This window comes from Hypanus sabinus, chromosome 23 (assembly GCF_030144855.1).
Source record: "Hypanus sabinus isolate sHypSab1 chromosome 23, sHypSab1.hap1, whole genome shotgun sequence".
In the NCBI taxonomy this organism is placed as follows: Eukaryota; Metazoa; Chordata; class Chondrichthyes; order Myliobatiformes; family Dasyatidae; genus Hypanus; species Hypanus sabinus.
Genome location: NC_082728.1, coordinates 28,393,136 through 28,417,510, shown reverse-complemented (window position 1 = coordinate 28,417,510; position 24,375 = coordinate 28,393,136). Strand labels below are relative to the sequence as shown.

General features: G+C 39.4%; 1 protein-coding gene across 1 annotated transcript in view; it reads left to right on the top strand.

Annotated features, from left to right (window-relative positions):
* Positions 1-305: 305 nt before the first annotated feature.
* The window catches only part of rbfox3a (RNA binding fox-1 homolog 3a), a 653,715-nt gene continuing 629,645 nt past the window's right edge, over positions 306-24,375 (top strand). Inside the window, exons 1-2 of the mRNA XM_059948617.1 lie at positions 306-354; positions 4,239-4,293. The gene's annotated coding sequence lies outside the window, so the exon portion shown is untranslated. The remainder of the gene's footprint in view (positions 355-4,238; positions 4,294-24,375) is intronic.

The following is a 24,375-nucleotide window of genomic DNA, read 5'->3' as shown; positions in this document are numbered from 1 at the left end:
ATCCTGAGTGTGCACTATTGTCTCTGGAACTAACACCACTTATCTGTACTGCATGACTTTCTGAGTAACATACCTCGGATTTACTGTTTAGAGCATTTAGCACCACTGAAGGGGAAATATTTCTAGGCAATCATTTGTCAAGAGTCTTTCTCCTGTGTCCCTGTGAGGAGAAAATGACTAACTTCCATAATAGTACTCATGTGAAAGGAAGCACCCATTGTAGGATAAAAATAGATAGTTCAGGGGAATTATAAAGTGTGTGCCTTGTTGAGAGCTGTTCTTCTCCAGTTTGCTAGAAAGCTTTTATTCATGATTTGTTACTCGGTTGCTATTTGTCATAAAACGTGCGGAGAAGTAAGTAACTATCAATTCAGACCATTTGAAGCTTTAATCATACACAGATATGAGCTTAACAGGCCTGAATAACAGTCAGGTAGCATGCCTCAAATGTAAAAAGACAAATCTGTGAATAAGCTTTTGCATGGTGATTGAGATAAAAAGCCTGTATTTACATATTGACTTTGACCTCAGAACACCACAAAGCACTTTTGAAGTACAGTATGAAATAAAAACAGAAGATTCTGAAAGACTCAGCAAGTGAGTGAGAGGAGGGAAATGCAGGTCTCATTTTATCAGTGATCTGAAGCAACAATTTGACTCTTTTCCTCAAGTGCTACTCACATGCTGAGAGCTTCTATTTTTATTTTGGATTTACAGGATCTGCACTTTTTCTTTGCTGTTTATTTGAAGAGTAGCTTGAAGGAATTGAAAAACCCAGCAAGCTTATTTGTTTATTGCCAACTTGCACAAATAGGAATGTGATATTCAACTGAGAAATGTCAGGGCATGTTTTGTGGGTCTGTATCAGCAAACTCACTAGATAGTTGCTTGTGTGACCAATTCCGCATCTAAAATTCAGTTTCACTGCAGTCAATGTGTTTCCCACAGTCCCAGTGTTTACAGACCATGAATGAATTTCTTGGTAAATTTGTTTCAGTGATACCGGTTGACGGTTAAATATTCACTAGGACTCTGGGATTCAACCACCCCTTCCTTCAGGATAGTAATCCTTCTGTTCTCTCAGGAAGATAGATGGGGCCTTGGTTCATCATCACAGCTGCTGTAATTGCAATCTTTCCATCCTTGAGTACTTCATTTAAGTGTCCACCTAGATTGTGGGCTCTGTCTCCGGACTAAGCTTGGGAGTGTGCTGGAAATCGAGCCACGGCTAACCTTGTGCAAGGCACTCAGTGGGCCACAGAGACATTATGCAACATACACAGCAGATCAGATATTAAACCTCATTTTGAAATGCCAACATAGAAATGCAAAGTGTGGTTTTATCCTCTTTTCAAAATTATGGCTATTTATTTGGAGGCACAAGAGACAACAGCTCCTAGAATCCAGAACAGCAGCCAATCTGCGGGAGGAGGTCAACAAGTTGATCGGTATTTGTGGATAGAAGAAATGCAATTTTAATTCAAACTGTTGACAACTCCCACCCCTCCCTCACCCATGGATTCTCGACCTGCCGAGTTCCACCAGGAGCCTGTTTCTTACTGCACTTATTTACTTGATCTGTTTTGATGTTATTTACTTAGAGGTTCAGCGCAGTACAGGCCCAAAGAGCCCAGCAACCCCCCTATTTAACCCCAGCCTAATCACAGGACAATTTACAATGGCCAATTAACCTAATAACCAGTATGCCTTTGACTGTGGGAAGAAACTAGAGAACCCAGTGGAAAACCCTCATGCACGCCCACAAGAAGACCATCTAAACTTTCTTACTAGTGATACAGAATTGAACTCCAAACTCCTATGTTTCTGCCCGTCAAGTTACTCCCAAAATTAAAGATTATCTTCAAAGATTCAAAAGTAAGTTATCAAAGCATGTAAGCCGTATACATCTGAGATTTGTCTTCACCGGATAACCATGAAGCAAAAGCCATGGAGTCATTCAAAGAAACACATCAAACCCCCAATACTACACAAAAGCATCTTTTAAATGTGCACACAGTCATCAATCCCTCCACTTACGGAGGGAAATGGTCGACGGCGTAGCTGGGAGGAATTAGTGTTTGGGTGTTTCCGATTTGCTTTTTCGTTAAAAGTTAAGTTCTCGTTTACGAGAGTAACCTATATAATTTTAGGTTTCAGAGGATCCCAATTGCAAATAGGTCCAGAAATAATAAAAATGATGAATTTGTGGCCTTTGAAAATTACAATCCAAGATGATATTCTTGCATTTACATAAAAAAAATCAGCCAAGTTAATGGTTGTGTTACATGTCTGGGTAAGCCAGGCAGTGTAAGCATAATAAAACATCAATTTCTGAAAATTTGTAAATAACTGCTGAAAAAATAAGCCATTTGATCATTGTGAAAATTTGCCTTAATGCAAAAATTTTGATTTATAATTAGAAGTATACAAAAACAAAAAAAACTTATGCTAAAACTTTGTAAGTCACATTACCTTAGCCGTGCACCATATTTAAAGGCCTTGAGGCCTTTAAACAAGAATAGTGTTCCTTATGGAGATGTCTGAAGAGAGATTTGAAACACGTGTTAAAAATTTAGAAGTATTTTGATGGACAAGATAAGGTGTCATAAGTCAGGTGTTGAATCAGGACCCAACTGCAGAACACAGACACTGGAGTCCCGGAAACAGGACAAGATGGAACCCAAGGACAGGACGGGATGCAGTCTGGGCAGGGGAAGTAGGACCAGGACAAGGGACTGGGAACAAGGAGTCTGGGGTGGATTTCAAGCCCAAGACTGGACAAGGACCCAGAACCTGGGTCTTGCCTTGGGTTCAGACCCCCAAACCCAGGCAAGGATGTGTCGAGGCTAGAGGCTGCAGGCTTGGGTCGAGGCTAGAGGCTGCAGGCTTGGAGATTGGGGAACTCAGAGGCTGGAGCTAGGGGCACACCAGGAACTGTACATCAACATGGAGCCGGGACTTATCCTCCAATAAGCCAGGACTCATCTCTAACAGGACACTGACATGAAACAGGACAGTAAACAAACATAGAGCCAGGGCTTATCCACCAACAAGCCAGGACTCATCTATAACTTCACACCAAGGTGGGGCAGGACCATCCACCAAGTAACAGCAGAACAGCCTGATCTACCCCACAGAGATGAGGGCAAGGCAAGGCATATTCTCCCCACAGGGCATCAGCAGAACAGCCAGACTTACCCCACAGGGGCAAGGACAGGAAGAGACAAACACCAAGGAACAACAGACAATTCCACCTCTGCATCAGGGTAGCTCCGAGTAGCCATTATAGCCAGCACTCTTGGCTGGCTACAGAAGCAGCCAGATCCCTACCTAGCTCAGAGTGGCTGACAGCCAGTGTGGTGAACTACATATACCTGTCTGGACATGCCCCCCTGCTGGTTGCTCCTGTGGCTCCTCCCATAGACCCCGGTATAAAGGCGATTGAGGCCTGAGCCCAGCCTCTCAGTCTCCAGAATGTCATATGGTGGTCAACCTCTGCTTGTTGCTTCTTCCAGTCAATAAAAGCCAATATCTTGCCTTTCTATCTCAGAGTGAGTTATTGATGGTGCATCAATCAGCCAGCTGGCCCAGGAAACAGCTGAATCCATACCACAATGACCACTTCAACTACTACCTGGCTGGCTGGCTACCACACTCACTACCAGGGCCACTTATATTCCCAGTTCCAATATGAGCATCGGGTGTTTCTAGTTAAGTCCAACCGCAGCAAGGGACCGCCGGAAAACCCGGAGTCCGCAGACCAGACCACAGACTTCGGACTGAACCACCACATAAGGATAAGTGGTTTCCACAATTAACTAGTAAAAAATGTACAGCGGTGAGACTCGTCTTTCAAAAGCAATAAGTTGCTGCGATCTGAAATGCAGTATCTAAAAGGGCAGTGAGAAGAGATTCAAAAGTAATTGTAGAAAGGGAACTTGGTTAAATACCTATCAAAGATAAATTGGAATAACTAAGGAAATGAAATGAAGATAGGACTGCCCGTCTAGCTCCTCCAAAGAATGTTGCAAATGTCCTCCTATATCATATGGTAGATTGAAATGTGCTTTCCTGGATGTTAAAGAACAATCAGTAGATATTGGATGTGCAAATGGATGGAATAATGCTTTTTAAGACTATTTCAACTAATTCATTGTTATGTGTTTGTTATTTACTTCTCACTTCCCTTGTTATTTCAGACTTGATTCAACAACTTGTGATTTTTTTGTATTTTGCAGAATCCTAAGCACATATACGAGGACATTCATGCCATTCTCAGTCTGAGACTCTCGGGTAAGCAAAATTTAGTAGAAAAGTTCACTTTCTTTCTTTTAAGTTTTAAATTTGATAGTACTCTTCTAATTGCCAATAATCAAGTCTTAATATCTCAGATGAAAATAAATCAAAATTCTACAAGACCAAAGTTCATTTTTCTTGTAATAAATATACTAATTGGATTATTTATAATATTAAAATACTTATGCTATATAGAAAGTTATACACTAACTGCTTAACTAATATATATATAACTTTAAAACTTTTTCCTTAATCTTACTTTTTGAAGCTCACTATGTAACATTAGATTGTTCTTCATATTGTTGAAAGAAGTACATTCTATTGAACGTTCACAATCCTAAATGTATTAAAGGCAATCTTTTAAAAGCAGTCCATTATTCCTATCAAATGTAACAGGAACTGAATGTTGCAATACTGTACTTGGACACACATATAAAGTGGCTAATAACAGGTTGTTTTGATTAAGGAGTTTTAAAGAATCAGGGATAATAACAAGGGATAACTGAGAACATGAGTAAATGGACTGATATCTCCTTTAATAACATTTAGGATTACACAACAGTTCAGTAGAACACATTTCTTCTTAGCTACTTCTATTAATCATTACTGTCTACTCAATAAAACATTGATTGCCACATAAAGTCTCTGTTTATATCATAGGCTGTAATTTTAACTTAACCAACATGATGGGCCGTATGCCCATTTTTGAGCAATACCATTTTTTCATATTTTTGAAGTCAAAATTTGATGTGATATAACAAAAACAATGTCTCTCTCTCTAAATTGGCCCAACTCACCTCTTAAGTTAGGGTTGGGGTGAGGGTGCCTAACCATTTGCTTTTGCTTTAAGGTTGTTAAATTAAGAAAGTCTTAGTTATGCTAGTTTTAACTGTTTGAATTCTTGTTTATTCTGGCTAGAGATTAATAAATAACTTTTTTCTAAAAGGTTATGCCGTCAGTGCTAACTTTTGATTTTTGTGGTTTCGCATATTGCTGGCTCAACACTTGAATTATTTTGCTCAACACCGTTGAATGTCTGACTGTATTTTTTTACATTACTGATTCCCTTCACTATCTGTATAGCTTTTGCATGCCATTAACGGATATCCATTGCCTGTATAGTTCTTACATTGTTGATAGCTGTTCATTGACTGCCTGAAATTATTTCAAGAGAACATTGCTATTAAAAATGCTGTGTGCACAATTCACCCAGTAGGGTCTTTTTGAAAAGTGAAGACTCACAAACACTAACTTCAATCCTTGCCTGGTCTGGCTTGACAAGTGTAACTTTAGAATATTTGATACCCAAACAAAAGGCTACAACTCAAGTATAAGGCAGTGTTCTGCCTGGAATCGCGTGCTTCATTAGGCCACTAGATGAAGAGGAGGGCAAAGGCTATTTCCCTTATCAGAAACACAGCTCCAGTTGAAAGTTCATGGAGTTACATTGGCAGTGGTCTTGAAGACTACATGACCCAGACTGTCTACTCCCCGATTTGAACAGAAAATGCATGGTGTTAAACAGCTTGTAACAACATAGAAATACTGTAGAGAATTCATTATGGAGAAAACAAAATAAAACCTGTTTTCATTCATAAACATGAGAGGTTCTGCGGATGCTGGAAGCCCAAAGCACACACAAAATGTTGGAGGAACTCAGCAGGAAAGGCAGTATCAAGGGGAATGAATAAACAGTCGATGTTTCGGGCCAAGATCTTTCTTCTGGGCTGATATGGAAGGGGAGAGATGCCAGAATAAAAAGCTGGGGGGAAAGGAAGGAGGCTAGATAGAAGGCGATAGATGAAGCCATGTAGGTGGGAAAAGTAAAGGCTGGAGAAGAAGGAATCTGTTAGGAGAGGAGAATGGACCATAGGAGTGATGATCTATGATATTTAAATTGACCTTTAATTTATTCATCACTACACTAAATTCAAGAATAATTTTGCTACACATACTAAACATTTTACAGTCCATAACATGATTCCAATGACTCATAGGTATACACATTTATTAAGGTCTAATTGTTTCCCAACAGCATTATTTCAACATTTATAATCTAGCTGATTCATTAGTACTACTTCATGATCTGAAATCAGACAACCTTGCCCTGTTTGCTGTTAACAGTAAAAAATATCTTATATTGACAGTTGATGTTCCAAAGGATTTTTTTTTTAACTATCTGTGTTTTTGAAAGCAGAGTAAGCATCTTTGGGTCCTTCAAACATTCTTTTTTTTGTGTCCTGATATTTATTTCCAGTTAACCGCAGTCTGGTTTGTTCTCTCAAAGGGTTCCAGGTTGTGTCTCAGTCTTCAATATAGTTTCTATTCAAAAAGTGCCAAAGGTTTCAAACAGTGAAGCATAGAAACTATCCCTTTGGAAATAAGTTGGCCTGAGTGGATCAATAGATGACCCTGAATGAAGCAGTTTACATTACAGAGATAGTTTAGTAGTTTTATTCTGCAGGATCACTTTCAGCCTTGTAAATAACTATATTCAGCATTATTGAGGTAATCACAGGGTGCATTTTGTGTACTTTTGTTGACATATTGCCTGAATAATTTACCTCCTTTCAGCTTGTAGGGAGAAAAAAAGTAGTCATTACAAGAACTAGAAATGAAGATATATTAGAACAAACAACTGAGGAATAAACTGGTGGAATTTGCTGTATATTCAGTTTACTGTTAAAGCAAACTCTTCCCAAGTTTGCATTGGAAATGATAATTATCTTATTTCACCATTCCCCAATATGCAGCATTTCCAATCTCGTGTGCTTGCTTTAAAAGGGATTGATAAATGAACCTGTTGGAGATCACCTGGACTGCCAATGTCTTTTTACTAACTGTGAGTCATACCTTAACTTATATGGCTGGAAGTCATTCGTCATGGTTCATGAGGGTTAGGTCGGTAGTTGGTTAAGTTGATTTAAATTTTTCCCGTAGTCACCGAAGAATAAAATTCAATAATAGACGAGTAGTTGAAACTACAGTAATGAAGGTATTTTGTTACAAAATTTAAACAGTTATTACTTAGAAGGAGATCATTTTCTTCTGTCCCAGTGATTGGGCATGCACCCATCTCCCATGATTAAATTATTGGTTGCCCAGCTGGATATGTTTGGCTAATTAGTCCTCAAGAAGGCAGGAGGAAATGTAAGTTAAAACCAACAGATAGTAATATATCTACTTTTGAATTCTTCTTGAGTAACATGACAGGAAAACTAAATGGTGCATTCTTTTATCTGTCTGAGGTTTTCAGAAACCTTTGAGCTTGTGTGGATTGAACTTTTTGTGGGAAATAAAGGCCCCTTCCAACTCAGATCTTTATATAACAAAATGGTGTCCCTTTAGTTGAAGTTACCGGAACCTTTTATTTGCTCCTCCAACAATAAATAAGAATTTTTCATTTTCAGTAAACCCTTTCTAATCCAAAAATATGTTAATGATCTGTCTTTCTGTCTTGGCCTTTTCATCATAGAACTGGCAACGTTTGGCTACCTAAAAATGTATTACAGAACATTGGGAATGCTGACTTAGGGTCCTAATCTTTTAAAATTGTCTGTTTGGATCTGGTTCAAGGATAGGAAATTGGAGTCTGGTCTGCAACCAGTAAACAAGAAATTAGTTGGTTGAGGTGTGGCAAATGTAATTTTAGAACAGGATCGGTGATCACAGAAATTTGGGTCCAGTGTTAGTATCCCAAAATATGACAAAGTACCAAGCCATTCTCTTCTCAGTTGAGTAGTTCTTACTAAATTTAGAGTTTAAGCTCAATATACATTCAGTTTCCACTTTATTAAGTAACTCCTGTACCTAATAAAGTGTCGACTGACTGTATGTTCATGGTCTTCTGCTGCTGTAGCCCATCCACTTCAAGGCTCAAATTGCTGTGCATCCAGATATGCTGTTCTGCACACCATTAATGTAATGCATCGTTATTTCAGTTATCGTCGCCTCTACTGTCGGCTTGAACCAGTCTGGCCATTCTCCTCTGTCTTCTCTCTTTAACAAGGTGTTTTTGTCCACAGAACTGCTGCTCACTAAATGTTTATTTCTTTTTGTACCACTCACTATTCCCCTATCTCTTATCTTCAGCAGTAACCCAGACAAGCAGCTTGCAGCAGCATAACAGTTAAAAAGTATGAACCAGGGTATTACACATGGTTATTCTGAACATCCTTTTGATGGCAATCTTAATTACAATCTCAGTTCACAAGTTCTATATTTAGCAGCCACAGCTGGTAATTATGACAATATTTTTACTGTATCTTCTCTTTCTTTACTGATTAATAACTGCCTGCCTTCTACACCCCTTTTCCCACCTGCTCGCAGAATCCTAGTAGTGCTACTTCTAACCTAACTGACGGAAGTCACTTGAGAAAGACTTTGAAGACCTCATGCTCTGGCTTTATTGCCCGCCTGTGGGTAACCATCTAATCTTTGCTCAGTACCTGTCCTTGATCGTGCAGCTTACATTAGAAATGCAATACTCTTTCTTGGCATTGAACATTGGAGAATCAGCAGCTATGTCAGTGTGTAGCACCAGCTTCAGATAGTGTGTCTGCTTTGAAACCGCAGGCAAACTGTTCGATCATGCATCGTTCCATTTATAATATCTTTAAAACTTTATTTCAAGGAGCTGCTGCATTTATACCTAAACAATTAGCATGTATCAACTGCAGTTTGGAATAAGTACTGATTTATAAATTAAATAAGGCTTTTGACAGGTTTCACTTTGGAATGAATGCCCCTGCTGATAAAGCCCTCCTTCCCCAGCTTCAATAATGATGTTGGCTTCAGGCCTAATACGGGGATTGGTCTGAGATACAAACAGAACAAAATTTAATTATTAATCATGTTTTCTCAGGCCACCTCAGGTGAAAGTTGAAGATAATGTTTCTTCAGAAATATTGTAAACCTACAGCAGCTGTAACAATTTTAACCTAGACAGGCTTTAGCTTGAATTCTTAAGCTAAGATGAACGCCATTGGAAATTTTTGAATTGTAAGCAATAGAATCAGTTATTCTAAATAAATCATACAATTTTGAATGTTAAATGGCAATTAGATAAAGCCACCATCTCATACATTTTCCTTACTTTATTGCACTACTGATACATTTTAAAATGTCGTCTCCTCATTGGTGGCTACCCAGCCACAATGAAATTTACCAAGTGACCTGCTTCTGGACCTCTGTCAAAACGATTCTGAAATTGGCCATTGGGAGGTATGGAAGAGTAATCTAAAGTTATTTCCTGCCTGAGATAAAGCGTTTGGCATCCACTTTATTACCTCCCTACAGAGGATGGCCGAGTTGGTCAGCTCAACACATAACAAATATGGTAAATCAATGGTTCTTGTGTGTAGCTAGAAAGCTTGTGTAAAAAGTCAGCTGGTTCATCCAAGTTCTTGAGTCACAGTCAAACAGCATATAAACAAGCCTTTAGTCCCTGCTATGTTCACCAATTAGTACCTAAAAAAAAAGTTTCTTATGATTCTAACTAAAGTAATTGATAGCCATCACCACTTGCTTAGAACAATCAGGGAAGGATCGTAATATTAAAGCCCTGGAAATAGTAATATTTTCAAATTCAGCCATTGTGTGTCAATAGAAACCATTGGTACTATGAAACACAGACTGGTGATACAATCAATGTTCTTTTATTTCTCCCAAAAGATGGCACATTGGCTGAGAATTCTCTTGGAAGCAGTCACATTCTGCTTCAATCGCTTCAGCAGAACGTGGCATCGAAAGCCTATTCACTTGTGTGAATGGTGTTTCCGCAGGATCTGCAGGAAGCTGAGAGCAGCGGAGCATGATCAGTGCAGATCATGTCAAGGTCCTTCTGACCCATTGTCTGCCATCAAAATTTAAGACGTCAACTGTTAAATCAATCCAGATTGTTTTCATTATCACACTGCCGACTTGTATATGACACCGTTTTAAAAAATGAACCATCAATTTGCAATTTTTAGCAAATAACTCCACATGCAAGAAGCAGTATCTTCGCTGTAAAATTTGAATCATAGTTCCTAAAACAATTGTGTAGAAGTAGCACTACTATTTCAGTCTTTGTTAACATTGCTTTTATCTTGAATCTGCCATTGAGAAGTTAATTAAGTAGTTAAAGGACAATCCATTTAAAATGTGAGCAATTTAAACTTCCCTACAAATTGTTGAAATATTATGTTTCATTACAGTACATGTTAGATATGATCCCAGCACACCTCAAGGTCTAGGTTCCCAATTCATTGCTCCCGGCATTCCGTATAGCCAAAGCCTGAATTACTACATTCACTGCTTCATTGATGTCATTTCTAGTAACAGTAAACTACAAGCCAGATAATTGGGTGTTCCCATTTGGAAGTAGGATACTGCTGCTTTAAAAGTAAATGGAATAGCAAGCTTAACCATTATAAATGAAAATTTGAGTTAAAAATAACTCCAGCATTGACTGGGCTTTTTATTTTCTTTATCAATGTTTTAAGGAGAGATTCTCAGATGCTTAAGTTCTTATGAACTGTTGAACACTTGCTATTTGGTTTTTCACCAGCACTGACCCAAACCTAGATTTCCCAACAGAGTGGAATGTTGCTCCACTATCCATCTGCGTAATGCGAATCAATTAACCATGAATGTCGGCACTAGATCATGCAGATGCATTCTTTTGTAATTCCATAAGGGGCACACTGGTTAGAGGATGAATTAAAAACACTCTATTGCTTGTGAATATCTTAATGTAATTGCAAAAGTCATCTAAATCACATTTTTGTTGACTTATTAATTATTTTTGCCTTGTGTATAATCACAAATTTGTACATGAATTGCATTTTAAGTCAAAACTCTCTGACTATTCTGAAGAACTTTTGAATTTCATACCACTTCACTTATGAGATGAACTGTAAGCAAACTTGACCGATAGTGTGAGATCTATGGTAATGTGAAGTAATCTCAGTTATTCCTGGAATGCAATGGATTATTGCAATCAGTGCCAGAATATAGTCTTGAGGATTTTAATACAAATGAGTAGACATGAGTGCTTCACCTAGTTTTCTTTATCATTTAATTCAGCATCACCTCTGACTAATTTACAAACTCAACAAATAGAATGTGTTCATTAGAAAACATAGATGTATTTTATTGCAATGGTACCTTTTACAAAAATGCTAACCCCTTTAGCCTTGAATAGTTCATGTCTCACTGCTATCTTCCCATTAGTCTTTGTTGCTTTGAAAGTATTTAGTTCAACAATGTTTCATTTGCCTTTGCAGTAGTTTCATACTCAATGACTATGTTCATAATATTTAGTCAACTATTCAATCTAGATTTTATTTTCTTAATTCACAACTTTTAAAGATTAATTTGAAATCATATTTCCTATCACTAATCTATACAATGTAACATTCCCAATAGTTGTAATCCAGTTGTTTCTTTGAAAGCCTCCATAACCTCTTTTAATGTTTATCTTGCCTAGAGTTATCATGCTTCCCAATGTGATTTAATGTTTCTAATAAAAATTTATGTTATTTATTCAAGTTCAGGTTTAATTGACATGCAACCATGCATGAATGCCAATGAATACAGCCAAATGAAACAGCGTTATGCCTCTCTCCTGGGCAGTTGTAAACAGCCAGTACTGTGGCTTGGGGCCTAGTCCTCGCTCTGACTGAGGCTGTGCAGTGCTCCCGCCATTTGCCGATTAATCAGTGAATCAGACTTGCAGCATTCCACATTAACAATGTCCAACAGAGTCTTGCAATCATAAGAAAAGTGACTAATTGGCCCATGCAAACAGTGAAATACTTGACCCTGAGATACATTTTTAATCATAAGTGCCCAATACAAATTATTGTTAACTTGTGCTTTGTTACATAATTATTCTTCAGTGCACTTTCATACTATTAAGATCATTTACCTTTGTCACAGATTTCTCATGGAACTCAAAATATAGCTTGTGTTTGCCATTTTATCACAATCAGCTAGATATTTTAATTCTCAAAGAATTCGAATTAATTTGTTAGGTTTGACAAACACTTATTGGCTTGGGATTATTACACTTATCCATGTTAAGTCCTATTCAGTTACTTGATTTCAACAGACTCCAATAGTTTTTCTACAGAATAATAACAAATATTATGTTCTATTTATTAAGTGGCATTGCATAGGTCTTAACCTCTGGTAATATATTTGTATGTAATGAAATGTGAAAATCTCAGTGAAAGCTCTGCTTTCTTCTCTATTTTCTGTTTGAAGCCCTTGGTAGTGATAATTTGTTCAGTACAAAGCCAAAGACAAGGTGTTCAAAAGCACAAACAGCAGGCATGGTGTACAGAGAAGCTTTAGGCATAGACAGGCATCATGGTAAGCATTGGTGGATCCTGCCATGTGGACTATTTCCATTCTGTCCAGCTCAATAGCTCTTTCCACCCTTGTTTCTGCCACTGCATAGCTTGGAGACAAAATCAAGTTGTCATTGGATCATGGAAAAAGCAGATCATAGGAGAAGGGGATGAAGAAGAACCTGGACCTGCTTTGCTGATTCAGAATATTGCAAGCATTAGTGTTAGATGTGAGGGGTTATCTTCCCTTATAACCACATAGGTGAGACAGACTTCAACTTTCCAATTTAGGCCTGTTTGATGCAGAAATTCTCAAAAGAATTTTGTGTCAGTAACATCAAAATAGGTGTCATATACCTTTTGACATCATTGAACATTTCTGCTGGCCTCTGTGTGTTCATTTCCTATTTGCAACCATTAATGCAGAAGTCTTGAATATGTTTTGCAATGGCCCTTAAATAAAATGCAGTTGTGTAGAATACAGAAATATTGTCTTAAACAAGAGAGAGTTTCTTGGTCCATTTTTAATTGACATCTAGATATCACATCAATATCATCTGTATAAAACTCAATAATTTCCCTTCAGATTACAATAGCAAAGTAGAATTTCCCAATTATAGGCTTGTTTTGCTATATTAGCTTTCTCTTCTATAATCCCACCACTTGTATCTTCAGGACTTGTTAATTTTGCTGCTATTATGGAAAGCAACCTCTCTACTCTAAACAGCAAATACAGATAGCTTAAGACTGTAAAAATATGAAATAATTTACAGAAATGCTTCCTCAGAGTAAAATGATTAAAAGTATATTTTATAATGTTCCCCCATCTTTTCCTGCACAATTTTGTTTGAAGTCACCCAAAACAGTTCAAAAGACTTAGGAATTTCAAGTACAAATCCCACTGAAGGCAAATCAGTTTTCTTCAGTTCTTGCATTGATTTGAGAAATGTCAACTTAAAACTGGTGAGATCAGCAAAGTAACAACCTGATCAAATGAGTCATTACTACAGTTTCTGCTAAATGTGCCATTCGAAAACTTTTGAGGAAGTTCCTAAATATCAGTTTTTACTATAAGCAAGAACACTAATTGGAATATTGTTGAGCTTTTTTTTTCTTGACTGTCTCCTTTATATCAAAGTAACTTGTATCTGGCTCTGGAGTAGCATTTTAAAAGCATTTTCAGTTATTTACAGTTGGATCATTCATGATGGCATGAATAAAATATTTAGTTTTGTGACAGGGATGTCTAGTGTTGTATTAATCAAGCAGCAGTAGGTTAGCCCCATCAGTAAGTATTGTGCAATTCAAGTACATGTTTTAAGCTGTTCTCTAAAATGTTTCCCTTTCTTGCATATTCAAGGCAGATTTTATATTCAGCATTAACTGGGTAAGTGTAAACATAAACAAGGAAAATAAACAGAATATCTGCAATAGAATGTATACTCAGATGATTGATTACACCCAAAACTTAAACTCTGGGCTGATAAATGAAATATCAATTTGCTAAAAGAATTTGAAAATATCACTGGCACAAGTCAAACAAAAATGAAACCAAATTGTGTTGATTCTGTAGGTCCATTCCCATAGAAAGTTTCCTGGAAGTGCGGTGAAAGAATTAAAAGTTATATGCACACAAAAATCAAAATCTCTTACCTGCCTCTGAGCTTTCCTCTGCCCTTGATAATTTTGAGCTTCTCTTTTCACTGTAGTATCGATGAAATTTTTATCAAATACTAGCTCAGCCACAAATGAAATATTCTATCCAGTTCTGGGTGCCACGTTTTATGAGTTATGTATGTAGGATTGAGAGAGGTCTCAGAAGAGATCTACTGAAATGGGAAAAAAGATGTTGGTTATGTGGATAGCTTAGCGAAGTTGTAGTTGTACTTGGAACAGATGAGATAGTGGAGCATGTGCAGGAGAGATTTAAAATCATAAAACATATAGATGGAGCAGAAAGAGCGAACTGTTCCTTTTGGAGTAAGGAGTCAAGAACTATGAAACATAGAAAGGAAGCAATCGGCAATTGGCATTTTCCCACATGGTGTTAGTGAAACTTGGTGAAGTGTTGTGAGCAGCTTACAAACTTCCAAATATGCTTCTCCCGAATTACTCTCAGTGCAATTTGCAGCCTGTAATTTCCTTTGAACCTCCTTAACGAACTAGTGATGTTTTGATCTTATGAAGGACTTGGCAGACCTAACACTCAATCACACAGGTATGGCACCTTTAAGCAAATGAAGGTAGAATGCCAGGTCCGAAAGAGAGGGAGGAGGGGAGGGCTCCAAGCCAAACTAAAGTGCCAGAGCATGGAACTTCCTCTATCCAGTATCTTGTTAGCAAAGATACAGTCAATAGAGAACAAGACTGAGGACCTAAACACAGGATTACTGTATCAGAACGAAATGAGAAATTGCTGAATTCTCTGTTTCATGGAAACATGGCTCACATCAGTAAGCCCCAAGGTCTTCTTGATATACAGAATAGACTGGACTGCTGATTTGGAGAAGGCAAAAGCTGTGGGGGGGGGGGGGGGTCTCTATGTTCCATGATAAGCTTTCTGGTGCTCAGACACAGCCATCTTGTCACACTGTCGTTCCCCTGACGGTGAATATCTAATGATTTATTGCCAAACATTCTATTTAACAAAACTGTTCTGCTCTGTGATCCTGACTGCAGTTTACATACCACAAAAGACAAATGCTAAGAAGGCATTCATGGTACTGAGAGCTACCGTCAGCAAACTAGAAATTGCCTACCTCAACACCTTTCAAATCATTGTTGGGACTTCAATTAGACTTGTCTGAAGAAACTTCTCCTCAATTATCATTAACATATCACCTGTGGCACCAGAGGTCCCTAGACACTTGACCACTACAATTAGAAATACCTTCTGTTTCATGCCTAGACCAAATTTCATGAAATCTGAACACTTGGTTATCCTTCTCCTACCTGCATACAGGCAAAGGCTAAAGAGCAAGGCTCCAGAAGTAAGGCCAATGAAGAGAATCAGAATCAGGTTTATTATCATCAGCATATGTCATGAAATTTGTTAACTCAACAGCAGCTGTTCAATGCAACACATAATATAGAAGAAAAAATAAATAGAATACTAATAATAATAAATAAGTAAGTAAATCAATTACAGTATACTTATATTGAACAGATTAAGAATCATTCAAAAACAGAAATAGTACAGTATATATTAAAAATGTGAGGTAGTATCCAGTGGTTCAATGTCCATTTTGGAATCAGATGGCAGAGGGGAAGAAGCTGTTCCTGAATCGCTGAGTGTGTGTCTTCAGGCTTCTGTACCTCCTACCTGATGGTAACAGTGAGAAAAGGGCATGCACTGGGTGCTGGACGTCCTTGATAATGGACACTGCCTTTCTCAGACACTGCTCCCTGAAGATGTCCTGAGTACTGCACCCAAGATGGAGCCGACTAAATTTACAACCCTCTGCAGATTCTTTCGGTCCTGTGCAGTAGCCCCCTCATACCAGACAGTGATGAAGCCTGTCAGAATGCTCTCCATGATACATCTATAGAAGTTTTTGAGTGTATTTGTTGACATACCAAATCTCTTCAAACTCTTAATGAAGTATAGCCACTGTCTTGCATTCTTTATAACTGCATCGATATGTTGGGATCAGGTTAGATCTTCAGAGATCTTGACATCTAGCAACTTGAAACTGCTCACTCGCTCCATTTCTGATCCCTCTATGAGGATTGAAATGTGTTCCTTTATCTTACCCTTCCTGAAGTCCACAGTTAGCTCTTTCATCTTACTGACATTGAGTGCCAAGTTGTTGCTGTGACATCACTCCACTAGTTGGCATATCTCACTCCTGTAGTACGCTCTCTTGTCACCATCTGAGATTCTACCAACAATGGTTGTATCATTAGCAAATTTATAGAAGGCATTTGAGCTAAGCCTAGCTACATTGTCATGGATATAGAGAGAGAGCAAAGCAGTGGGCTAAGCACACATCCCTGAAGTGCACCAGTATTGATCGTCAGTGAGGAGGAGATATTATCACCAATCTGCACAGATTGTGGTCTTCCAGTTAGGAAGTCGAGGATCCAGTTGCAGAGGAAGGTACAGAGGCTTAGGTTCTGTAACTTCTCAGTCAGGATTGTGGGAATGATGGTATTAAATGCTGAGCTATCATCGATCAGCAGCATCCTGACATAGGTGTTTGTGTCGTCCAGGGGTCTAAAACCATGTGAAGAGCCATTGAGATTGCATCTGCCATTGACCTATTATGCCAATAGGCAAATTGCAGTGGGTTCAGGTCCTTGTTGAGGCAGGAGTTCAGTCTAGTCATGACCAAATTCAAAACATTTCATCACTGTAGATGTGAGTGCTACCAAGCGATAGTCAGTAAGGCAGCTTCTTAGGCACTGGTATAATTGTTGCCATTTTGAAGCAATTGAGAAATTCTGGCCCTAGCAGTGAGAGGTTGAAAATATCCTTGAATATTCACACCACTTAGTTAGCATACATTTTCAGAGGCTTACCAGGTACTCCATCAAGACCTAACTCCTTGCAAGGGTTCACCCTCTTTAAAGGCAGCCTAACATCGGCCTCTGAGACAGAGATCACAGGGTCATCAGGTGTAGCAGGGATCGTCACAGCTGTAGTTATATTCTCCCTTTCAAAGCAGGCATAGAAGGCATTTAGTTCATTTGGTAGTGAAGCATCGCTGCCATTCATGCTATTGGGTTTCACATTGTAGGAAGTAATGTCTTGCAAACACTGCCAGAGTTGTTGTACATCCAATGTCACCTCCAACCTCATTCGAAATTGTCTCGTCACCCATGAAATAGCCATCCTCAAATCATACCTGGTGTTCTGGTACAGGCCTGGGACGCCAGACTTGAATGCCACAGATCTAGCCTTCAGCTAATGATGTGCCTCCTGGTTCATCCATAGCTTTCGGTTTGGGAATGTACAGTAAGTCTTTGTAGGCACACACTCATCCACACAGATTTTAATGAAGTTGGCAACAACTGCATCATATTCATCTATGTTCGAAGATGAATCCCTGACTACAGTCCAGTCCACCAGTTCAAGGCAGTCCTGTAAGTGCTCCTGTGCTTACTTGGTCCAAACCTTCTTGGTCCTCCTACTGGTGCTGCAGTCTTCAGTCTCTGCCTGTACTCAGGGAGTAGAAATACAGCCAGCTGATCAGACTTCCTGAGGTGAGGGTGTGGAACAGCACGGTAGGCGTTCTTGATGGTGGTGTAACAATGTTCCAGTGTGTTGTTTCCTCTAGTATTGCAAGTGATCTGTTGATGGTATTTGCTTAGTGATTTTTTTCAGACTAGTTAGGTTAAAATCTCCCAAAACAATGGTGAAGGTGTTAGGGTACACTGTTTTGTGCATGTTGATCCCATTGCTCAGATCATCTAAAGCCTGATTGACATTGGCCTGAGGTGGAATGTATACTGCTACCAAAATGATCTCTGAAATCTCCCATAGTTTGTAAAAAGGACAGCACTTAGCTGCTAGGTATTCTAGGTCTGGTGAGCAAAATTGAAATAGCACTGATATATTTGTGCACCAAGAAGAGTTGATCATGAGGCATACTCCTCCACCTCTGCTTTTGAGAGACTATAGATCTACGGTTGAAGTCAGAAGTTTACATACACCTTAACCAAATACATTTAAACTCAGTTTTTCACAATTCCTGACATTTAATCCTAGAAAACATTTGCTGTCTTAGGTTAGTTAGGACCACTACTTTATTTTAAGAATGCAAAATGTCAGAATAATAGTAGAGAGAATGATTTATTTCAACTTTTATTTCTTCCATCACATTCTCAATGGGTTAGAAGTTTACATACACTTTGTTAGTATTTGGTAGCATTGCCTTCAAATAGTTTAACTTGGGTCAAACATTCTGGGTAGCCTTCCACAAGCTTCTCACAGTAAGTGGCTGGAATTTTGTTCCATTCCTCCAGACAGAACTGGTGTAACTGAGTCAGGTTTGTAGGCCTCCTTGCTCATACACGCTTTTTCAGTTCTGCCCAGAAATTTTCTATCAGATTGAGGTCAGGGCTTTGTGATGGCCACTCCAATATCTTGACTTTGTTGTCCTTAAGCAATTTTGCCACAAATTTGGAGGTATGCTTGGGGTCATCGTCCATTTGGAAGACCCATTTGCGACTGAGCTTTAACTTCCTGGCTGATGTCTTGAGATGTTGCTTCAATATATCCACATAATTTTCCTTCCTCATGATGCCATCTATTTTGTGAAGTGCACCAGTCCCTCCTGTAGCAAAGCACCCCCACAACATGATGCTGCCACCCCCATGCTTCATGGTTGGGATGGTGTTCTTTGGCTTGCAAGCCTCACCCTTTTTCCTCCAAACATAACAATGGTCATTATGGTCAAACAGTTGAATTTTTGTTTCATCAGACCAGAGGACTTTTCTCCAAAAAGTAAGATCTTTGTCCCCATGTGCACTTGCAAACTGTAGTCTGGCTTTTTTATGGCGGTTTTTGAGTAGTGGCTTCTTCCTTGCTGAGCAGCCTTTCAGGTTATGTCGATATAGGACTTGTTTTACTGTGTATATAGATACTTGTCTACCTGTTTCCTCCAGCATCTTCACAAGGTCCTTTGCTGTTGTTCTGGGATTGATTTGCACTTTTCGTGCCAATGTACGTTCATCTCTAGGGGACAGAATGTGTCTCCTTCCTGAGCGATATGACGGCTGCGTGGTCCCATGATGTTTATAATTACGAACTATTGTTTGTACAGATGAACGTGGTACCTTCAGGTGTTTGGAAATTTCTCCCAAGGATGAACCAGACTTGCGGAGGTCCACAATTTTTTTTTTCTGAGGTCTTGGCTGATTTCTTTTGATTTTGTTTGTAAACTTCTGACCCACTGGAATTGTGATATAGTCAGTTAAAAGTGAAATAATCTGTCTGTAAACAATTGTTGGATAAATTACTTGTGTCATGCACAAAGTAGATGTCCTCAACGTCTTGCCAAAACTATAGTTTGCTAATATGAAATCTGAGGAGTGGTTAAACAATGAGTTTTAATGACTTCAACCTAAGTGTAGGTAAACTTCTGATTTCAACTGTATCCTGATGGTGTATAGTAAACCCGTTGATCTGAATCACTGCATCAGATACGGAATGGGTTAACCAGGATTCCATGAAACAAAGGGCACATGCAGTCCTTTCGGTCCACACGAGGTGGTCATGGGAGGGAGAGGAGCGGCTGCAGGATTTCATCGAGTTGGTGGACTGGGCCATAATCAAAGTCTCTTCAAAGTATCTGAATAAGTACACCATGCTTGTCACAGACTTTATAAAAACAGTTTTAGATGAGTGTCTCCACAAAATCATTCAGAATCTTCTCCAACCAGAAGCATTGGATGAACCATGAGACCCACAATCTTCTGAGGGCTAGATCAGAGGCATTCAGCTCTGGTGACCAAGCAAAATATGAGGTCCAGGTGCGATCTCTAGAAAGCCATCTCAAGTCTGGGTATTCTGAACCAAATTTGAATCACTGAAGGATGCTCGACAGTTTGGCAGGACTTGAATGCTCTCACCTCCTACAAACTGATACAAGTGACACAGGTGACAACATGCTCAATGTCTGTGACTGTGAAACCATGGAAGCACCTTTGCAAACACCCACAGCCCTGATGACCCGGTGGTTTCTGTTTCTGAAACTAAGATAAGAGCGTCCTTCAAGATAGTGAACACGCAGAAAACATCCAGCCTAGATAGGGTACCTGATCAAGTACTAAAGATCTCTGCTGATCAAATGGTGAGAGTTTCACCAATATCTGTAACCTCTCCTTTCAACAGTCTGACGTACACATCTGCTTCCAGCAGGCTTCAGTTATACCAGTGCCTAGGAAAAACATAACAACCTGCCTCAATGATTATGGGCCGGCAGGAATTACATCCACTGTGGTGAAGTGTTTTGAGAGATTGCTGATGAAGCTTATCAACTCCTGCCTGAGAAGCGACTTGGATCTGCTCCAATCTGTCCACTATTGTAACTGGTCAACAGCAGATACAATTTCATTAGTTCTTCACTCAACCCCAGAACATCTGGACTGTAAAGATGCACACATTAGGATACTCTTCATTGACTACAGCTCAGCACTTAATACTATCATCCCCTCAAAATGAATCAATAAGCTTCAAATCCTGGGCCTCAATACCTCATTGTCCAACTGGTACCCCAGTTAGATCAGAATGGCAACAACATCTGTGCAAGCTCCATCAGCACAGGTGCACCACAAGGCTGGGTGCTTAGCCCCCTGCTCTACTCACACTATAGTTATGACAGTGAAGCTAAGCACAAGTCCAGTGCCATATTTAAGTTGCTGGTTGAATCAAATGTGGCAATGATTCAGCATATAGGAGGGAGACTGAAAACCTGGCCGAGTGGTGCCACATCATCAACCGCTCATTCGATATCAGCAAGACCAAGGAGCTGATCATTGACTTCAGGAGGAGTATACTGGTAGTCCATGAGCCAATCCTTATTGGGCGATGAGAGATGCAGGGGGTCAGCAACTTCATTATCATTTCAGAGGATCTGTCCAGGGCCCAGCATGAAAGTGCCATCACAAAGAAAGCATGGCAGCACTGCGGCTTTCTTAGAAGTTTGCAAAGATTCAGCATGTCACCTAATACATCGACAAATTTCTGTAAATGTGCGCAGTGACTAGTCGGCCTGGTATCGAGACACCAATGCTCATGAATGGAAAAGCCTACAAAAAGTAGTGGATGCAGCCAGTCCATCATGCATAAACCACTCCCCACCATTGAGCATATCAATAACGAGTGCTGTCGCAGGGAGGCAGCATCCATCATCAAGGACGCCCCCATTATCCAGGTCATGCTCTCTTCTCAGGACGAAAGTACAGGATCCTCAGGACCCACACTACCTAGTTCAGAAATAGTTATGGCTCCTCAATCATCATGCTCTTGAACCAGAGGGGATAATTTCACTCAAATTCACTCACCCCATCACTGAACTTGTATGCACAACTTACGGACTCACTTTCAAGGTCTCTACAACTCATTTTCTTGCTATTTATTTATTATTATTATTATTATTATTATTATTATGATGCTTTTTTCTCATTTTATGGTTTGTTGTCTTTTGCACATTGATTGTGGTCGGTCCTATTGGGGACTGTCTTTCATTGATTCTATAGTGTTTCTTGTATTTACTGTGAACGCCCACAAGAAAATGAATTCCAGGGTTGCATGTGGTGACATGAATGTACTTTGTTAATAAACTTACTTTGAACTTTGTTGTGAAATGTAAAAAATTGAAAGTGGTTACAGTCAGGAATAACAACAGGGACCGATGGTGCAGGACAATTCAATTGCAGCATTTGAAAGGGTGCTGGTGAAGTGTCAAAGATGGAAAGAATTTGTGTGACTGGGGTGAGAGGATGAGATAGGCTGAATTGATCTTACATTGAGACTGTTGCATCTGCACAGTCCCTCATAATATTTTACTTTGTTCATTTCTCAGGATATGGGCAATCCACACGTATACCAGGTGCCATTTATGCTTCCATGCTTCATATTGAAATATAGCGCTGCAGAGCCGGTTTGTAGCAGAATCACACTCTCCTTGTTCACTCACTTCACTCAGGGGTTAACTGCAGAGGAAAAAGAAGGTACTCTACCTTAGTGTTATATTTCTCTTCAAGCTGAACACTGCATTCTCAGTAGCCTTTCATACTCCACTAGTCTCTCCCAGCTGAACACTGCTTTTTAATTGACCATAAAGCAAGCTAAAATTGAAGCATTTCCAAGATGCCAGCAGAGCAGCAAAAGCTAAAAAAAAACAAGCCAGCATCAACATGAAGTTCTTACAGACATCCATACCAACTCACGGAGGAACAGAACAAATAATAACAAGCTAGCAATCTTTCTGATATATTCTAATGTTGAAGCACCAAATTACACTTCCTAGTTATGGTGGTAGAAGAGATGGTTATGCCTACCATTAAATACCAATCAATAACTGTAGATCCCGGAATACCTACCTAACTGCACTCAAAGAATAATGCTCAGTAGTCTCTAGATCAGCTGGACAGCTGGGTTCCGAGTGACTCGGTTGCAAAGAAACCCTTTAGTTGCCTGTGGCGTTGAGATTGCACTGCCTGTGACAGTCAAGGTCCTTGGTTCCTGCTGACTTTCCCTCGATTAGTGAGCAAGTGGGTCAGTCTGTGCACACGAACCTGGTGTAGGCTTCATAGGCAATGTTTGTCATGTCAATCCAAGGCTCAGGAGAAGCCAGGACTCAGTCGTTCAAGGACACCATATTGACGGATCTCCCCCAGCAGAGAGAATATTAATCGGACCACGTGACTCCTCGTCCTCTGTGGTTATTTATACTTAGATTATCCCTGGTTTTCGATATTGACCAATCCTTCAAGTCTAATGATGGATCTTATTTTCTGCAGAACTTGCTCAGGCCTCCCACATGCGGCCAATTACAGTCAACCTCAGAAAACTCCACAAGGTTGGAACAGCACGATGGTAGTAAGCATAGAGTTGTGGTACTCTGCATTGTGACACCAATGCTGAAGCAGGAAAATCTACCATGAATTATAGTAATGTGGTGAACAGATCCCACACTGTTTTCTGATGACATAGATGAGGCTGTTTGGCCCATCAAGTCTATGCCAGTGCCAGCTCACAGACTAATCTTATTTCTCACTAGCGGACCACTACACTCTAATAGATTTTCATACTCGCCAATTCTTCACAGACTTTCTTTGTGACCAATTCTTCCCATATTCTCATCAGCTCCCCCAGATTCTACCACTCACTTCTACACAAGGAGCAAATTACAGAGGCCAGTTAACCTCCCAAACCACATGTCTTTGGGATCGTGAAAATGTAGATAAAATCCACACGGTCAAGGGAGAACTTGACAACTCCACACAGACAGTGGCTGAGGTCGGGATTACACCAGGGTCTCTGCTGCTGCGAGACAGAAGCTCTGTTAGGTGCGCTACTAAAAAGGATTCTGTTGACATGTCCAGGAGCATTTCAGTGGCCATAGATACTACTTAGCGGTCATTTTAAAACAAAAAATATCTGTCTTCACCTTTGTGCCAACCTGTCACTATTGCTGCTGGGCCGTGTTTACCAGTTTCTCAGTAAATGTACTTCTGGGGACAATAAGTTACAATGTAGTGTCACTGTGATTGACAGTAGTGGATTGCTGATGGTGAAGGTGTTGAAAAATAACACTTTACTGCTTCATTAGAGTATTTACACCTGAAACATCAATAATACAAACAAAAGGACGAAGCAATGCACTAAAACATAAGGTTTACTCAACAACTGTGTCTTTTCCAATCAATTCTCCAAACATTGCTACTATGTAATAAATATATGTTCAATAAAGCCAGCAACTTGCATTTATATAGCTCCCTTACCATGGCAAAATACCACAAGGAACTTGAACAAAAACTGACCGGACAACATAGAGAGATACTGACACAAGTTACTCAAAGACTGCCTGAATGAAAAAATTACTTGTTTCCTGTGTTCCCACGAATACCTCATTTCATCGAAAGGTTGTTATCATCCAATATCATTAAAATATTCAAGATTTAACCTGCCAAGAGTCAGCTTGAACTTCTAAACCTAAGTATATGAACACTGTTCACATGTTACCCCGGTAAACTCAATGCTAATCTTTCCTGTAAGTTTAATTGACACACA